At 37.5% G+C, this 19226-nt stretch overlaps 2 protein-coding genes across 11 annotated transcripts in view; one reads left to right on the top strand and one right to left on the bottom strand.

Moving 5' to 3' along the window:
* ZNF461 (zinc finger protein 461) overlaps positions 1 to 19226 on the bottom strand; it is a 136477-nt gene that overhangs the window by 78238 nt on the left and 39013 nt on the right. The gene's annotated exons all lie outside the window — the stretch shown is intronic.
* ZNF567 (zinc finger protein 567) overlaps positions 1 to 19226 on the top strand; it is a 77258-nt gene that overhangs the window by 33533 nt on the left and 24499 nt on the right. For 2 of the 6 annotated variants that reach the window (XR_014237529.1, XR_014237530.1), the window contains exons 6-7: positions 11440 to 11610; positions 12078 to 12240. The exons of 2 other annotated variants lie outside the window; for them this stretch is intronic. The gene's annotated coding sequence lies outside the window, so the exon portion shown is untranslated. Of the gene's footprint in view, positions 1 to 11439; positions 11611 to 12077; positions 12241 to 16726; positions 19220 to 19226 lie in introns of those variants that run through there. 2 more of the 6 variants (XR_014237531.1, XR_014237528.1) reach the window with 2 other exon arrangements.

Raw genomic sequence — 19226 nt, 5'->3', positions numbered from 1 at the left:
TTCTTCCACTGTTTTCCAATTTTAACTGTACAAACTGTTTTCTCCTTCTGTAGTTAGGTTAATTTGTTCTTTTTCTAGTTTCTTAGGTTTGATTACATCTTCAGTTTTATCAAGTGCCCACTGTGTGACAGACAGTTTCAGAACTAGGGTTATAATAGTGTAGTCACGTGGGGCAATGATGTTAATTGTTGAATGATGACGCAAAAAAAGTTCTGGCCCCTATGTCTTGATTTCCTGCATTTGTTAAAGGGTATTAGTGTTCTTCTAAGATGACTTTGGTCAGCTCATACAGGTTTTGTTATGTAGCAACTCATTATCCCTCATATCTGAGTGGTATCCTGTTTTAATACTGGTTTTCTCTTTGAATCAAACAAATAAAATATAAATTTCCAAGAGGAGGTTAGAATCACTCCACAGATTACTTTCTAATTGTAAGAATAAAAAAGGACCTTTAAAATGGAGAGAGTTGATAGTTACCACCTTAACCATATGATCAAATTTAGCCTCATGTTATCAATATGTACCTTGATATACAATACAAAATACTTTACATCATTTATGAAATATTCTTGCAAAATTGTTTGATCCAAACTTAATCTTCTCTCTACACTTAATTTCCAATGTAAATGGAAGAATTAATTAAATGACAACATTAGGAAATAAGAACAACAATCGAAAATATGGAACATCCTACAAGACAACTGCATGGACTCTAAGAAGAAAAAGTCATGGAAAAAAAAAAAGTGAAGAACTAAACTAGACTAAAAGAGACATATCAACTAAATGCGATTTCTGAACCTAGAGTTGACTCTAGATAAAAAAAGAAAGCAAACAACTGTAAAGTCAATCTTGGGACAGCTGGGAAAACCTGAACATGTGTCAAATATATTTTAGAAGATGTGGTTATAGTATGGTTATGTTGAAAATTACTTTATAGGAAGATAAACCAAATATGACAAACTTTTAGCTGTTAAACTAGGTGGGGGGGCAGGGTGGTAAATACATGTCCATTGTACTTTTCTAACTTTCCTGTTTGTTTGAAAGTTTTCATAATGGCAACTTGGAAGGTTTACTAATGGACGGTTTTCTCTTTGTTATCCTTTTGATAATTTCTAATAAACTTTGTGAGAGGAGAGTGTAGATTATAGGATATCTGTTATTAGGAATTTATTAACAGAAAACTGCTTCTACTTAAGCAACTAGCTATATTCTCAATATATATTTACAGCCACTAGTTCCAGAGTATTTATTCCAGCATTAGTTTCCTGATGCAGCTTATCAGGAATGAAATTGTCTCACATGTTCTCTGTATTTTACTGGACTTTATTCAAAATCAGTGATCTGAAGTTGAATAGGAGAATGGGGGTGATTGGAGGCTCTTCTAAGTTCATTACCAGCATAGTATCTTTCTCTAAGAATTCGCTAATGATAATGCTATTAATTATCATCAGAACAACAGTAGTTCATATTTATTTGTCAAATAGTCTTATAAGGGTTTACAGGTATTAATCCTCACAAAAACACAGATAGGTATTGTCTTCACCATTTTACAACTAAGGCACAGAACTAATATATTGGTATATTGCTGAATATCTTGAAGATGATGATAGACTAGGTATGTGCTGTGACTAAAGGCTTTCTTTCAGTTCCACAACTGATAGATTAAGAGATTCTCCTCTAGTATAAATTTGCTGGCATCCAGCAGGAATTGAGTGGTTTTGATCTCAGGGGGCCTCAGCCTGCAGCGGCTTGAAGCAGGATCTCAGTTCCCCAGCCAAAGATTGAAGTCAGGCCGTGGCAGTGAGAGCGCTGAATCCTAGCCAATAGACCATGAGGACCAGTGGCCAGTGACAAGGCCCTGGCTTGTCTGCTTTGTAGAAATGAATTTCAACAAAGAGACGGAAAGTAGTGAAACAAAATGTTTATTTGGGGGGAAAACAAAGTACGTGTGCATAGACACACAGGTGGCCTCAGAGAGAGAGCTGCACCTTCATGGTAGTTTAAATCACTTAGGTGGGGCATCTCTTTCAGGTTTCCTCTGGCCAATCATCTTGCTTTGCCAGGTTCTGAGTCCGTATTTGGTATAATTCAGGGTCCTCCCCTGAGATGCACGTGCAACTCTTAGCCAAGATGGATCCCAGCCCAGAGGTCTATGGATAGGTTGACATCACCTACTATGGGGTGGCGCCCCCCCCCCCTTTTTTGGCCTCCACAGAGGCCAAATGTGCACATGTAGTCAGGATGGTCTTGACCTCAGAATGGAAATATGTGGTCTCTTTATCTTTTATTTGGGCAGGACTCAGCTCCTCTTCACTTCTGCCATTATCTCTATCTTGGAGTATCTACTCCACAGGGGACGGACTCCAGCTGCTCAGCCTGGGGCCCATCTGTCTCCTGCCTCAGGTTTGGAAGTATTTTATATATTCATTAGATTAAGATACCTGGCAAGAAATCTTTTATGCCAAATAAGTTGTAAGAATGGCCAAAAAAAAAAAAAAAAGGTTTCCTAAACGTTTCCCCTAGTATTAATATTCTATAAAGAATTGACTCAAAGAAAAAAGACCTTTGAATTAACACTATAAGGTTATGACTTCTCAGATGTTCACAGAGACATGAATATTGGGTCTTCATACATTTCTTACATTTTTAGAGTCTTTTACCATTATTAGTTCTCTGGTGTTCAATAAAGTGTGAACAAAATCTAAAAGCATTCCCACATTCCTCACATTCAGGGTTTCTACTTAATGTACATTCACTGATGTTCATTCTATCTAAAGGCCTTCCCACATCATCGTGCACATTCATAGTTCGGTTTCTCACCATTATGAATTATCTAATGATCTGTAAGGATTAAATGAAGTTCAAAGGCCCTTCCATAAATCTTAAATTCACAGTTTCTCCTTAGTGTGCATTTTTTGATGTTGATTAAGTGTTGAACTCCATCTATAGGCCTTCCCACATTCCCTGCATTCATAGGGTTTCTCACCAATATGAATTCTTTAATGTTGAGTAAGGTGTGTCCTCTGCCTAAAGGCCTTCCTACATTCTTGACATTCATAGGTTTCTCATTAGTATGAATACTCTGATGACCTTTAAGGTGTGAATGAAGTCTAAAGGTTTTCCCACATTCCTTACATTCATAAGATTTCTCATCTGTATGAATTTTTTTATGTTGACCAAGTTGTGCACGTAATCTAAAGGGTTTTTCACATTCCTTACATTCATAGGGTTTTTCATCAGTATGAATTTTCTGGTGTACTCTAAAGTACCTGGAAGAACTGAAAGTCTTCCCACAGGCCTGACAGTCATAGGGTTTCTCCCCAGAATGAATATTCTGGTGTACTTTAAGGTTTTTGCCAAAGCAAAAGCTTTCCCACATTCTTTACATGCATAGGGTTTCATGCCACTATGAATTTTTAGAGTTGTTGACATATTCTAAATGCCTTCCCACATTCCTTACATTCATAGGGTTTCTCCCCTGAGTGAATATTTTGGTGTACTCCAAGGTCTCTGCCAAAAAACTAAAAGCCTTCCCACATACGAGACCTTTACAGGGTTTCACTCCATTATGAATTTTCAAATGTCAAGTTGGTTGTTCACGAATTCTAAAGGCCTTCGCACATCCCTTACATGCATAAGGCTTCTCAGCAGTATGAATTCTCTCATGTTTGATTAGATCTGAGCCATAATTAAAGGTCTTCCCACATTCTTTACATTCATAAATGTTTACTAGGAATTCTGTGATGTAGGGTAAGAGATGTATCTTTTCTGTGAATAGATATATTTTCATAGATGATTTTCATTTGGCTAAAATATTCTTTTTGAGGTTCTTTTTGTTTCTTAATCTTGACTTTGTTCTGCCAGCTATTTTGGATAATGGAACTCTCAAGGTCAAGCATTTCACTTCTTTATCTTACATTTAGATAAATTTATTTCAAAAATGTTTTCTTCTGGAGATAAAGTCTTTGTATCATACCTGGTCTCCAAACGTGGAAAAATAAAGCAAGAAAACTAACAAATGTTGTTTTCCTGTACTGGGGTGCAGGAGGGGGACACGGGGGGACAGTAGAGAAAAGTGATAAACTGAAAATAATGTACATTAGCAATGAATTTCGATAAAGTTATTATGCAGTTTGAAGAAGGCAAAGAGAGTTTAGAGAATAATGAAAGCATATGTTGTGAGATCTGTAACAATGAAAATAGATTAAGTCATTGATTCTAAAATGTAAGGTTCAATTAGAATCACCTCAGGAGCCTGTTGCAAGTATTAATTTCAGAGACCAACCCAGACCAAGTGAATCAGAATCTATAAGGGTAGGTCTTAGGCACCTATACTTTTAACCACTCCATCAGATGTATCAGAGGCAGATCAATGTTTGACATTCTCTGTTTTTTGTTTGTTTGTTTGTTTGTTTGGGTTTTCTTGGCCATGCTGTGTGACTTATGGGATCTCAGTTCCCCTGACCAGGGATTGAACACAGGCCACGGCAGTGAAGGCCCAGAATCCTAACCACTAGGCCACCAGGGAACTCCCTGACATTCTCTACTTACAGATTTTTTTCCAGTGGTTTCTCACTGCACTTAGAACATTATATGACCAGTTAAAGATGGATAACAAGGCCCTTCTTATAAGAACCACTGCCCTTTTAACCTACCTTAAAAATTCCTTGAAGGCACTAAATCTGACACATTATTTCCCATCTTTTGGAACTTCGCATTATGTTGTTTCATCCCCATGAATTCCCCTGACACAGCTCTTTATAGGCCTGACTCTTCATTCTTCAGGCCCCAGATTAAAAGTCATTTCTTCAGAGAGGCTCTATGATCAGAACCTACCAAATTCCACATTCATTATTCTCTATTCTAATATCTTGTGTTTTGATCTACTTTCACTGTTTTCAATTACATATTCATTAATTTCTCATTTCTTAATTTATTTCCAGGTATTTCTATAGCCCTAAAACTCATGATGGGTAGATCTAATTCTACTTTATTTACTATTAAGAAACAAGAGCTAGGATACAGTAGTTTTTAAATAATTAATTTTAGAATAATGGAACCACTGAATTTAAGAAAGAAAAATAAGAATAAAGGTAAATAATACAAAGATAAGCCATTGGGAAAGATATTTTGATGCCTATCAAAATACACTTTACCATAATTACACAATAGTTACTGTATATGACTCATTGCCTATAATCTCTCACATCTTCCATATACTTGTCTCACACTTTTCCTACAGTGATCAAATATATGTTTTCCTTCATCACCTTCCTTTCTGATGGGTGGAAATGAATTTGATCCAAACAAGCTCAGTTAAATGCACAAACAGAAAAGGTGACTGCATTCTTCTATCATCTTTACCCTTAAATATACAGGTATCTCACCACAGTTGACCATTCCCCCAGTGGCTACTCTTCTTTGTCCCCCATTTCAATAAGGCAATAGGATGTTTAACTTAAGATTCATTTTTAGTATTACACATCTATCCAAAGGTGATTACTAATCTCTCTTGTTCATTGAAGCTTTCTGTCAGGTCCTCCAATCTATTCCTTCATCGTCAAGGCTAACGAGTAGCATACTTCCCAGCAAAGTATCTCAATGATTATTCAGGTATTATAATAGGTAATATATTATAGTAGGTATATCCAAAATTGGATACTGTGCTAAAATCAAAGTGTTGACAAGGCTGTCTTCCTTCTGGAAGCTGTAGGGGAGAATCTATTTCCTTGCCTTTTCTAGCTTTTAGTGCCTGCCTTCATTTCCTGGCTCATGGCCCCTTCCTATCTCTTCAAAGCCAGAGCATAGCATCTTCAAATCTCCTTCTATGACTCTCCTGCCTCCCTCTTTCTCTTATAGGAACCCTTTGATTACACTGGGCCCACCAGGGTAATAATCTAGGATAATTTCCCCATCTCAGGGTCCTTAATTTAGTCTTACCTGCAGAGTCTCTTTTGCCATGTAAGTTAATATATTCACAGGTTCTGGGGATTAGGACATAGACATTTTGGGGACATTAGTGTGTCCAGTTGGATTTATCTGAAATGAAGGGATGGTCAATACTAGATAATCTGTTAATATGACTGGTTGTAATATTAGATCTAATGGGGAAATTCACATAATTCTCTCCTTAGAAGCTCAAAAAGCATGTGATAAATTCAAAACCCAATCTTGTTTTATAAAGTTCTGTAAAATAGGAATTGATATATAGATATATTGCAGCTTAAAAGCCAGGAACTTAAGGAGGAAACACTGGAGGCATTCCTGCTAAATTCAGAAAAAAACAAAGGTACTCACCATCAACCCTACTATTCACTGACACAGAAGGAAATTAGATATGTAAAATTTGGGAAAAAGGGGTAAAAAACTAACATAATTTACAGATATGATTGTATCTCTGGGAAACTCAAGAAAATCGAGTAAAAATCTGCCACAAACAACCAGAGAATTCAGTTTGGTAGTGGGATATAAAATTAATATACTGAAATTACTAGTATTCATATATAAAAATAATAATTAGTTTCATATTGGAATTAGGGAATCTTTTTTTTTTTTTTTTTTTAGGGAATCTATTTTTAAAGCAAAAAAACTTAAGGTGAAATTAGCAAAATTTATGAAGGACACAGTAAACACTCCTAAATGACAGATGCACTTTAACATTGGGAAACATATCCTATTCTTGGATGAGAACATTCAACAGCATAAAAAGACATGGATAATTCTCTTAATTCAGTACAAACTTCATGTGATTCCCCATAAAAAAGCCAGCATTTTTTTTCTCTCAAGAACTAGACATGTTAAATTTAAAGTTCAGTGCTCGCTTCAGCAGCACATATACTAAAATTGGAATGATACAGAGAAGATTAGCATGGCCCCTGCACAAGGATGACACACAAATTCGTGAAGCATTCCATATTTTTTTAAAATTTAAAGTTCATATGGAGGGACTTCCCTGGTGGCACAGTGATTAAGAATCCACCTGCCAATGCAGAGGACACAGGTTTGAGCCCTGGTCTGGGAAGATCCCACATGCCATGGAGCAACTAAGCCCATGTGCTACAACTACTGAGCCTGCGCTCAGAGCCCGTGAGCCACAACTAGTGAGCCCACATGCCACAACTACTGAAACCCGTGTGCCTAGAGCCCATGCACCACAACTACTGAAGCCCACGCCCTCTAGGGCCCGCATGCCACAACTACTGAGCCCACGTACTGCAATTACTGAAGCCCACATGCCTAGAGCCCATGCTCCGCAACAAGTGAAGACACCACAATGAGAAGCCTGCGCACTGCAACGAAGAGTAGCCCCCACTCACCACAACTAGAGGAAGCCTGTGTGCAGTGACGAAGACCCAATGCAGCCAAAGATAAAATAAAAAATAAAGTTCATTTGGAAAAATAAGGAAGAATAACATGAAAATGTTTGAAAAAGAACAACAGTGGAAGAATAATCATACCAGATGTTGTTTGTGTTATGTTAAAGACTGAATAATGAAAACATTATAGTACTGGTGAATAATTATACAGCAATATGAATGGAACAGAATAGAAAGTTCAGAAGCATTGCAGATATTTTACAAAGTGTAGTGTATATTAAAGTGAACTTCAATTCAGTAGGACAAAGAGATTTTTACATATATGGTAGAGTGAAACTATTTTACATACACACATAAACAAAAAAAAAAATAGTTATTACCTAAGAAAACCACAAGCCAAAACACAAAACAGCACTGCTACAAAAGGTGAGAGTGACTCACCAATGGTGTTCCAAGCTCAACATTTGTCAGAATAAGAAGTAGGAAGGAAGACATAATAAACAACTGGTGTTTATTTGATGGGGGAAGGGTACTAAGCCAAAAGCAGCAAATAGACTGAACCTGCACAGCCTGTCTACATGACTACAACTGTTTGCCTTCAGAAGAAAGCAATAGGTGAGGGAACTTGGACATGATTCATAGGCCAGTTCCTGGTAATGCCCTAGAAGGAAAGGGAAGCATCCACATCCACAGTACTAACCAGTAAGGTAACTTGATACCCCACAACACGAAAATATATCTCCCCTTTATCTCTTTCTCTCTCTTTTTTTTTTTTTTTGGCTACATTGGGTCTTCTTTGCTGCACCTGGGCTTTCTCTAGGTGTGGCGAGCGGGGGCTACTCTACATTGCAGTGCACGGGCTTCTCACTGCAGTGGCTTCTCTTGTTGCAGAGTACGGGCTCTAGGCACACGGGCTTCAGTAGTTGCAGCACGCAGGCTCAGTAGTTGCAGCACATGGGCCCTAGAGGGCGTGGGCTTCAGTAGTTGCAGGGCATGGGTTCAGTAGTTGTGATGCGCGGGCTGTAGGGCGCACAGGCTTCAGGAGTTGTAGCTTGTGGGCTGTAGAGCAGAGGCTCAGGTGTTGTGGTGCACGGGCTTAGTTACTCCACAGCATGTGGGATCTTCTCAGACCAGGGACTGAACCTGTGTCCCCTGCATTGGCAGGCGGATTCTTAACTACTGTGCCACCAGGGAAGTCCTCTCCCCCTTATCTCACAAAAACAGGTCAGCTGCAAATCCATTTTTCCACTCAAGCTGACTACAAAGAAATCAAGCTGAATGAATGGAAGACTGGAAGACTGCCTCCAAAAAATGGTTAGAGAAAAAAGAAAACCAGAATTTTAGAATAAGTTTAAATAGCATCCTCAATAGATATAAGGAATTAACAAATCTAGAAAGTGGAATCACTTAGATTATACAAAATTTTAATTTGTACTCATTGAATTAAAAGTTCAGTAGTTGGCTTGAATAGCAATAAGTACATAGTGAAAAAGTAAGTCAGGACACAAAAAATAGAGAAACGAGCACCAGAATGCAGCAGAAAGGAATATAGACGTAGAATGTGTATATAAACTTGACATTCACCAATTTTAAAATTTTTGGAGTGATGGGTCACATACCTATTTGAAGATCATATTCTCTATGCCCCTTTACTCAGAAAAATGTACACCTCTACATATAGTCATGTGCTGTTATGGGCAATAGCAGGGACTTACTTAACCTCCAAAGTTCACAAATGGACCACACCTCCTGAATGACAATAGCCATCTAACAGAATGTCCAGGAGACAAGAACAGAGAGAATTGAGGGGAGGTCATGTTCTTCACAGGAAGATGGAGATTTCGAAAAATAAAGATGGATAAGAATGCTCAGATTAAATTAGAACCATCATGTGGTTAGCAGGAAAATATCTGCTAGTTTTGAGTTGCACATTTCTTCACATTTTAACATCTGTGAAATTGAGTTTAACAAATTACATAGCCTAGTTTAATTAGTACTGATTTTTAAGTGATAAATAAAATAATGGTGGAATTACAACCCATGGCTTCTTAAATTCAATCACATGCATTAAATAAAAATACAAAAAATAAATAATACCAAGAAAGTTCTTAGAAAAAATTCAGAACCTGAATGATTAACATAAAAATTCTGAATGTTTCAAAGAGAGAAAAAACTGTGTACTTACAAAAGAATAAGAATCATATTAACATCAGACTTTAATCAGTGACAAATATATCAGTAAAACTGTCTAAATATTTAAATTAAAAGGAAAATAATTTTGTATTTAGAATGCCATACTCTGCAAAACAGAGAAGGAGAGTCTAAGCAGAACAAAGAAATCTCTGTGCTGACAGCAAATGAATATCCAACTTCCAATCAAGAATATAGACATTTGAAGAAGCAGAAAAACATCAGTTCATAGAAACAGATGCAGAAATGACAGAGACAATAAAAACAGCAAGGGTGTTAAAAACAGTTACTATAAATAAGATCCAATGCACAGGAAAATATGGACATGATAAGGAGAGAAATTTAAGATTAAAAAAAAAACATGCAAGTGGCCTTTCTGGAGGTGAAACTATAACATCTGAAATGATATTATATGAAATTAACAGCAGGTTAGACATTAGAAAAAGTCTAGTGAACTTATGCACATAGCAAAAGAAAGTATCTAGAAAAAAGTTCAGAAGGAAAAAAAACAAACAAAATCTGGGGGGGGAAAAAACCAAAACACAGCAATAATGACCTGTGGGATAATACTAAGGGGTCCAACATATGTATAATTGTAGTTCTAAACTACAAGAAGCAAAACCAGGTACAACTGAAAAAGAAATAAATCTATAATTACAGTTGGAGATTTCCACACTTCTCTTTCATTGATAGGACAAGTAGACACAAAATAAAAATAAAGACTTGACCAACTGTTTGTATCAATCAACTTTACATTTATAGAGCACTTCATTCAACAACAGCAGAATATATATTCTTTTCAACTGCATATAAAATATTCATCATAATAGACCATATTTGGGGCCATAAAATAAGTCCCTATAAATTTGAAAGGCTTGAAATATATGATGTGACCACAATAGAATTAAGCTAGAAATCAAAAGTAAAGATACTTGGAAAATCTGCAAAATAATTAATATTTAAACAGCATATTTCTAAAGAATCCATAAGTCAAGAAGAAATCATGTGGAAAATGTAAAACTTTTAACCTGGTGATAAAGAAAATATACTGAAATTTGTGAAAGGAAGCTGAATAAAACTACACAGAGAGGAGGGAAATTTCTAGCTCCAAATTCTTGTATTACAAAAGAAAAAGTTATCAAAATCAGTGATCTAAGAAACTATTAAAATGTGTAAATTAAACCCAAAGCAAACAAAATAATAAAGAATGGAAATCAATGAAAGAGAAAAAGAAAGATATAGAGAAAATCAATTAAAATTTAATAGGTTCTGTGAAAAGATCAATAAAATGGACAAACTTACACCAAAGGTGATCAAGAGAAAAGAGAGAACACACACGTTATCAATACCAGAAATTAAAATTGTGGACATCAAAATCTCAAATAAACAACCTAACCTTACACCTAAAGGAACTAGAAAAAGAACAAACAAAATGAAAAGTTAGTAGAAGGAAAGAAATCATAAAGATCAGAGCAGAAATAAAATAGACACTAAAAAAAAAAAATAGAAAAGATCAATGAAACTAAGAGCTGATTCTTTGAAAAGATAAGCAAAATTCATAAACCTTTAACCAGACTCATCAAGGAAAAAAGAGAGAGCCCAAATTAATAAAATCAGAAATAAAAAGTTAAAACTGACAACACAAAAATATAAAAAGGATCATAAGAGATTACTACAAACAAATATGCAATAAAATGGACAACCTAGAAAAAAATGGGCAAATTCCTAGAAATGAACACTCTCCCAGGACTGAACCAGGAAGAAACAGAAAATATGAACAGCCCAATTATCTGTACTGAAATTGAATCAGTTATTTTAAAAAGCTCCCAACAAACAAAAGTCCAGAACCAGACGGCTTCACAGGTAAATTCTAACAAACTTTTAGAGAACAACTAACACCAATCCTTCACAAATTATTCCCAAAAAATTGCAGAGGAAGAAATGCCCCAGACTCCAGGGCCGTCAAGCCCACAGGAGCGTGCACGTGCAGCCAGGTGCAGCCTATTGAGCGAGGACGCCAGAGCCTGACCCAGAGCTGCAAAAGCCCAGGAGGAAACTGAGAGCTTCAGACCTACGTGTGTTGAGCACCCTACTTTTGTTCTGGGTAGGAATGCTAATGTCCTCCGTGGGTGTGACCTGGAACGAGGTCTGATGGGGGGGGGGGGCGTGGTGGATTTTGTGTTTTGTCCCTGGGGAAGCCCAAGTGCCTGGAGCCAGGCCTGGCACGTAGTGGGTGTGACGTGTGTTTGTGTGTAGGTGTATGTCCCGAATTGGGGTGGCCCTCTGTGCCTGACCTGATGCTGGTCACCTCGAGCTACTCTGCAGCCGGTTGTGGAAGTGAGTGGAGTCGTGTTGCCGTGTGGTGTTTCCTCTGGTGTATCTATTTTTGGATTAAGTGTGAGTCGTGTTTGAGCTTGTAAGTGACTGGAGGAGACATTAACAGGAAGTGGTTTGTGAGTGTGATTTTTCTGTGTAGAATTACTTATATGAGGTAGAGAATGATGTGCCTTAGGATTGTGGTTTTGTTGAGTGGATGAGATAGTAGGTAACTGAATGTGTCTGTTTTTATAGATGTGTTAGTATTTATGTAATGGTTACGGAAGGGATGTGGTTCTCCTGCGTATGTTCTATGGTGGCAGACTGCTGAGCGACTCATAAACCGTGCCTGACTGTGACTAGCTGGATATCTGATACCTGCTTTTATTTGAGCCTACAGAATTGTGCTGGCAATTAGGTAAGTGAAATAATTATAGGTGTAAGAATTGAAAAGGAGATTTAGACTGTCATAATTTCCAGATATCATTGTATATCCGGAAACTCCATGTCAACTAATAACAAATATATTGAATTGAGTAAGACTCCACGCATTGCTTGCAAACAAAATATTTTGTTAACTACTACTTTAAACACTTCTGTGTGTTTTTTCATGCTCCTAAATGAAGTCTTGGCAGATTCAATAGCTTCTTCAGTCACTGTAAGATGATAAAACTGAGGTCACTCTCAATAAGTATAATCATTTTTGCTAATTAAAATATTCCCTGGAAAAATCATTACTTCAAACTTCATTTAAAGCAAAAACTTTCCACCTCCTGCAACTTGGAATTTCTTCTCTAATACCCCAGTCTGTAATTTGACTACTTTACTTTATCCCTCTCTGTACGTGGTCTCTGGCTCTTCTGGGATTGAACCAGCGGACAAGAGAAATAAGGAGCAAGAAAAATCTCACTTGATTGGTATTGCAGTAATCTAACTAAGGTTATATCTTGCCTTGGTGGCATTCAAAGCTGACTTTTAAATTTTTCTTTATTTTACAATATTTTAATTATGAAAAATTTCAAACATACAGCCAACTTGATGGAGTTTTACACTGAACATCTATATACTCACCACCTAGATTCTATCCTTAACATTTTATTATACTAGCTTTGTCATGTATCTATCCATCTCTCTATACAGACAGTAATCCATCTAATTATTATATGCACTTCAAAGTAAATTGCAGACATCAGTACACTACCTCCTAAATACTTCAGGAAGCATATTAATAAGAGTTCAATCTTTGTTTGCCTTTCTGTTTTGATGTACATACAGGGAAAAAATGCAGAAATTTTGAGTGTACTTTCTTGGTTTTGACCAATGTGTATATGTAATCCAAACCCTTGTCAAAATATAGAACTTTACAATCACCCGAAGAAGTGCCTTTGTGCCTCATGGTGTCAAAACTCACAACCAACCATCCAGAGGCAAATATTGTTCTTTTTTGGGGGTAGGGGGCTGCAGGTTAACTTTGCCTCTTTCAGAATTTCATATAAATGAAATCTTACAAAATATACTTGTTTGTGTAAGTGTTCTTTCAATGAGAATGTTTTTGAGATTTTGTATATATATTATATATAATATATATAATATATATATATAATATTGTTGGGTCTATCAGTAATTCATTCCTTTTTATTGCTGAGCAGTGTTTTATTGTATGAATAATGTATGGTTTATCAATTCTTACAGAGATGTACACTTGGGTTGTTTTGGCTAAAAGCTTCTAATAACATTCTTTTCTGTGATTATAGTTTTCATCCTCTTGGGTAACTAGCCAGGAGTGGAATTGTTGAGTCATAGGGTGGGTATATGTTTAGTTTTATAAGAAACTTTCCAGATCTTTCTCCATTTTCAAGCCCTACCAACAATGTCTGAGAGTTCCAGTTGTTCCACAAAATCCAGCTTTAGGAGTTATTAGCCTTTTTCACTTTAACCATTCTGGTGAGCATGCAGTGGTATCTTAGTGGTTTTAATTTGCATTTCCCTGATAATTAATGATGTTGAGTTCTCTTACATAAGATTTTTGGCTATTTGTATATTTTTATAAAATGTCCAAAAATTATTGAGTTTTAGAGTTCTCTATGTATCCTGGATACCAGTCCTTTGTCAGATATATGTTTTATGAATATTTTCTCCTACTCTGTTCCTTGCCTGTTTGTTTTTGTAAAGATGTCTTTTGGTGAGAAGTTTTTAATTTTGATGAACTCTTAATTTATCAGCTTTAACTTTTAATGGTTTTTGTCTTCTGTGACCTAAGAAACATTTGCCTTTCCCTAAATCACAAAATCGTATGTTTTCCAATAATCACTCTTTTGTTTTAGCTTTTATGTTTAGGTGTATGACCAAACTCTTATTATTATTATTATTAGGTATGATGGTTAGATAGGGTAAATAATCATGTCCTCTGCAAAAAGATAGTTTTACTTCTTTCTAATCTATATGCCTTTTAAAAAACAAATAACCCAATCGAAAAATGAGCAGAAGACCTTAATAGACTTTTCTCCAAAGAAGACATACAGATGACCAGTAGGCACATGAAAAGATGCTCAACATCGCTTATTATTAGAGAAATGCAAATCAAAACCACAATGAGACATCACCCCACACCTGTCAGAATGGCCATCATTAAAAAGTCTACAAATAACAAATGTTGGAGAGGATGTGGAGAAAAGGGAACCCTCGTACACTGTTGGTGGGAATGTAAGTTGGTACAGCCACTATGGAAAACAGTATGAAGGTTCCTCAGAAAACTAAAAATAGAATTACCATATGATCCAGCAATCCCACTCCTGGGAATATACCTGGACAAAATTATAATTCAGAAAGATACATGCACCCCTATGTTCATAGCAGCACGTTCACAATAGCCAAAACATGGAAACAACCTAAATGTCCATTGACAGATGAATGGATAAAGATGTGGTACATATATACAATGGAATACTACTCAGCCATAAAAAAGAATGAAATAATGCCATTTACAGCAACATGTATGCAACTAGAGATTATCATACTAAGTGAAATGTCAGAAAGAGAAAGACAAATACCATATGATATCACTTATATGTGGAATCTAAAATATGGCACAAATGAAATTATCTATGAAACAGAAACAGACTCATAGACATAGAGAAAAGACTTGTGGTTGCCAAGCGGGGAGGGAGAGAGAGGGAGGACTGGGAGTTTGGGGTTAGTAGCTCCAAACTATTACGTTTAGAATGGATAAATAACAAGGTCCTAATGTATAGTGCAGGGAACTATATTCAATATCCTGTGATAAACCATAATGGAAAAGAATATTAAAAAAAAGAATGCATATATGTGTATAACTGAGTCGCTTTGCTGTACAGCAGAGATTGGGCACAACATTGTAAATCAACTATTCTTCAATTTTTTAAAACATTTAAAAAAAAAAGAACATAAGGACACAAATGTGATATGGTGAGACCATCTATTACATATGCACTTGAAGTCCCAGAAAGAGAACTGAGACAATAGGACAGATGTAATATCTGAAAAGAGAGTAGCTGTTAATTTTCCAAAACTGATTTTTTTTTTAAAAATCAAGAAGCCCTACAAATCCCAAACATGAAAAAATCAGCATATATGCCAAAAAACAAAACAAAATCTTAAAAACACTGAGAGAAGAAAGGCTATATTGCTTTCAAAGAAACGAACATAACTGCTAGCTCCTCAACATAATGAAAGTCAGAAGTAAGGTAACAGAAGTGCTAACAAAAAATAACTGCCTTCCTAGAATTCAAAATCCAGTGAAAATCCTTCAGAAATTAAGATGAAACAATGGTATTTTCATATAAAAATATTGAGAGAATTTGTCACCAGTGGACCAACACTAAAGGAAACTCTAAAGGATTTTTTTTTAAAAAAGATTTTTTTTTTGATGTGGTCCATTTTATAAAATCTTTATTGAATTTGTTACAATATTGCTTCTGTTTTATGCTTTGGGTTTTTGGCCATGAGGCATGTGGGATCTTAACTCCCCAACCAGGGACTGAACCCGCACCCCCTGCACTGGAAGGCAAAAAGTCTTAACCATTGGGCGGCCAGGGAAGTCACAGTGTTTTTTAATAGATAGAAGAAAGACAATCTGATATGGCAGCTTGGAGATGCAGGAAGTAATAAATAGCAACATCAGTGTGTAAAATGGTGTTGAAATTCCAAAATCCATAAACAGCAGTCAGACATATTGGGTCAAATAAGGTGACACCCGCCCCAATAAAAAAAAGTAAATGCCATGAATAACTTGTGGTAGGGAAATTTTTCATAAACAAGACATTAAAAGCACAAAACATAAAACAAATAGTTGAAAATGCCATTACATCAAAATTAAGAAATTTTATCAAAAGACTTCATAAAAATAAAAAAAGTCATAAACTAGGAAAAATAATTACAACATATCATATAGTGAACAAATGACTAGTATCCAGAATATATTAAAGCTCCTATGAATCAATAACACAAGGAGCAATACCTGAGGAGTGCAGATCTTGGTTGAAAACCTGTGAGTGACTTCTCAGGCCTGACTATAGGCTGTTAAAATGGCTTTATGTGGCAGGCCTACAGGGGTAAGCTGCCCTCCCCATACCAGACTTGGTACACTGCCAGTGCACTGCAGTTTCTGAAGGGAGTTGCAGTGAAGGGCTCAGGACCCCCTGGACAGTTATGTTCTTCACATATTTGCATTCCTTCCCTTGGTGCCTTCTTTCCCAAGTCTCTGTATCTGAGATCTTGAGCAGAGGTCTTCTTCAGATATCTCTGCTGATACTTCCTTGTTAGGGGAAAGCTTGAAAATGCTTTTCCCCACTCTGACTCAGTACCCAGTACTTTCCCATTCCTAGGGGAATCCAAGGGGGATCCCTTGTCCGCTCTCTGATCCCAAGGTCCATAAAAGTGCCAGAGCCTTTTGTTCAGGACTCCCTCAACAGTGAGAAGATTCCCACATCTGCACTGATCCACCTGACCCTCAACTGGTGCAACTGATCGCCTCCTGGATCCTAGAGAAGCCCATAGAAACAGCCCATAGAAATTCAGACACCTTCCTAGGCTGGGCTTATTCTCATGGACTGCCACAAGTCATCATAAGATGCCAAAACCACATGGAAAAACTGTCCTGCCTGCCAGACCCTGCCCAAGACTAAGAACACTGCCCAGGGATAGATTTCCCAGCCAGTGGGCCAGGATATTCTTGGCAGAGAAACCAAATTGGGCCTCTACCTATACAGAGTTTTGGTGGATCCTAACTGCAGTTGACACTCTCTGGGTTTGGCCTAGCCATCTACGTGAATTCCACTGACTCAGACCACATAACCCAGGCCCTACAAGACCACATTTGCTTCTTGTTTGGATTTCCTGAACATATTGCTTCAGATGATGGCCTCTGATTTGTGGCCCAAGCTACACATCAGTGCGCCCAATCACAGGGTGTATGGACTCTCCATGCTCCATACCACCCCCAAGCTTAAGGGATGATTGAGCATTTGGACGGAAAATTAAAGGACAGAATTAGGGACTTCCCTGGTGGCACAGTGGTTAAGAATCCGCCTGCCAATGCAGGGGACACAGGTTTGATCCCTGGTCCAGGAAGATCCCACATGCCGCGGAGCAACTAAGCCTGTGTGCCACAAATACAGAGCCTGCACTCTAGAGCCTGTGAGCCACAACTACTGAGCCCGCATGCTGCAACTACTGAAGCCCATGCGCCTACAGCCTGTGCTCTGCAACAAGAGAAACCACAGCAATAAGAAGCTCATGCACTGCAACGAAGAGTAGCCCTTGCCCGCCACAACTAGAGAAAGCTCGCACACAGCAACAAAGACCCAATGCAGCCAAAAATCAATCAGTCAATAAATAAAAATTTTAAATAAATAAAGTATATGATTTTTTTAAAAGGACAGGATTAAGTGGCTGATGGGAGGAGACAAGATAACCCCAACATGGACTACACATCTCAGATAAGCAGTCTGGGGTCTCAATGCAGCAATTTCCCCATAAGGACACGTCTCATTTGTGCCATATGTTTGGTCAGAATGTTGTTACTGAACCAAACTTGGGTCCTGTTATCTGCACACAGTAAAGCCAATCTACTGACACCTGGTTGTGGTGAAGGAAAGTGCAGCATTTATTGCAGGGCACCAAGCAAGGAGTCCATGTAGCTAGTGCCTGAAAGACCTGAACTCCCTGAAGGCTTTCAGGGAAAGGTTTATAAAGACAGGGTGAGGAAGAGGGGTTGTGAGTTATGTGATCAGCTTGTGGACATTCTTCTGATTGGTTGGTAGTGAGGTAATCGAGAGTCAGCATCATCAACCTTCTAGATCCAACCAGCCTGGGGTCTGTGTGCTTGTAGGCAGCATATAGTTAACTTCTTCCACCTGGTAGGGGTTTCAGTATCTACAAAATAGCTCTAAAGGATATGGCTCAGAATATTATCTGTAGCCCTTGACTTTGTTAAATTACTAAACTATTATTATTTTGTCTTGCTTGACTGCTTTCCTTTCTGCATTTTCTCACTTCTCTGATTACTATTCAGAACTCAGGGAAGGCCTAGGAGGCTAAAGTTTTTCTACAGACAAGAGGCAGGCGGAGGACACTGGGGTGGGGTGGGGGGGGTGAAATCTGTCCTGGGAAGACCCCATAGGGTCCTGCTCGGTTACCTGGTCTGCTCCCTTCCTTCAATTGTACATACTTCTTTTATAGTTATTGACACCTTAGTCTCTGTTGGGGACCCTGCAAGGGCCTTCCATCTCCTTTGACCACTTTCTGGAAAGTCAGATAGATGGAAAATTAAGATGGCTATTAAACAGTAAGGGATGGGGGATTATATAAACCCATTTTGGGGTATTTTAAAAATTCAAATTTTTGTACTAACCAATTTTTAAACATAATGTGTCTTTCTGGTTAAATTATAAATTTTTTCTATGAAAATGCTTTTGTCCCTCTTGCATGCAACCCTTCCAGAAGAAAGATCTATTGGTATTAAACAAGAAGGCAGGAAGACAGTAACCTATGTGCAGGGCATGGATTTTTGCCTACAAGGACTTTGAAGATAATAACCATCGATTTGAGGTTTCTAGGTCAATATTTTCCTTAAGGTGACCCTGCTGTTTTGTCCCAGGTAGCCTCATGGGATGGATATCAATATATAGAATAGAAACTTTTCTTGAGCCACAAGAAAATCTAAGCCCAAAGATTTGGATTCATTTTTCTGGCTGGGGAGGGGGGGCTGGTGGTGGATGAAAGGTGCTATTCTTGCTCATGATATACGACACATCACAGTCGATGGGGAAAAATTCTCCTGGTAGGACATGAGCACCATTGGACCAGTGAGCCCAGGAACAGGGGAGGGAGGGAATGGAGATCTAATATCTCTCCTCTCTCTCTTAC

The sequence above is a fragment of the Balaenoptera borealis genome (assembly GCF_965194805.1).
Source record: "Balaenoptera borealis genome assembly, chromosome: 19".
Classification (NCBI taxonomy): Eukaryota; Metazoa; Chordata; class Mammalia; order Artiodactyla; family Balaenopteridae; genus Balaenoptera; species Balaenoptera borealis.
The sequence above is the reverse complement of the archived record's forward strand: the minus strand, read 5'-3'. Positions and strand labels throughout refer to the sequence as shown.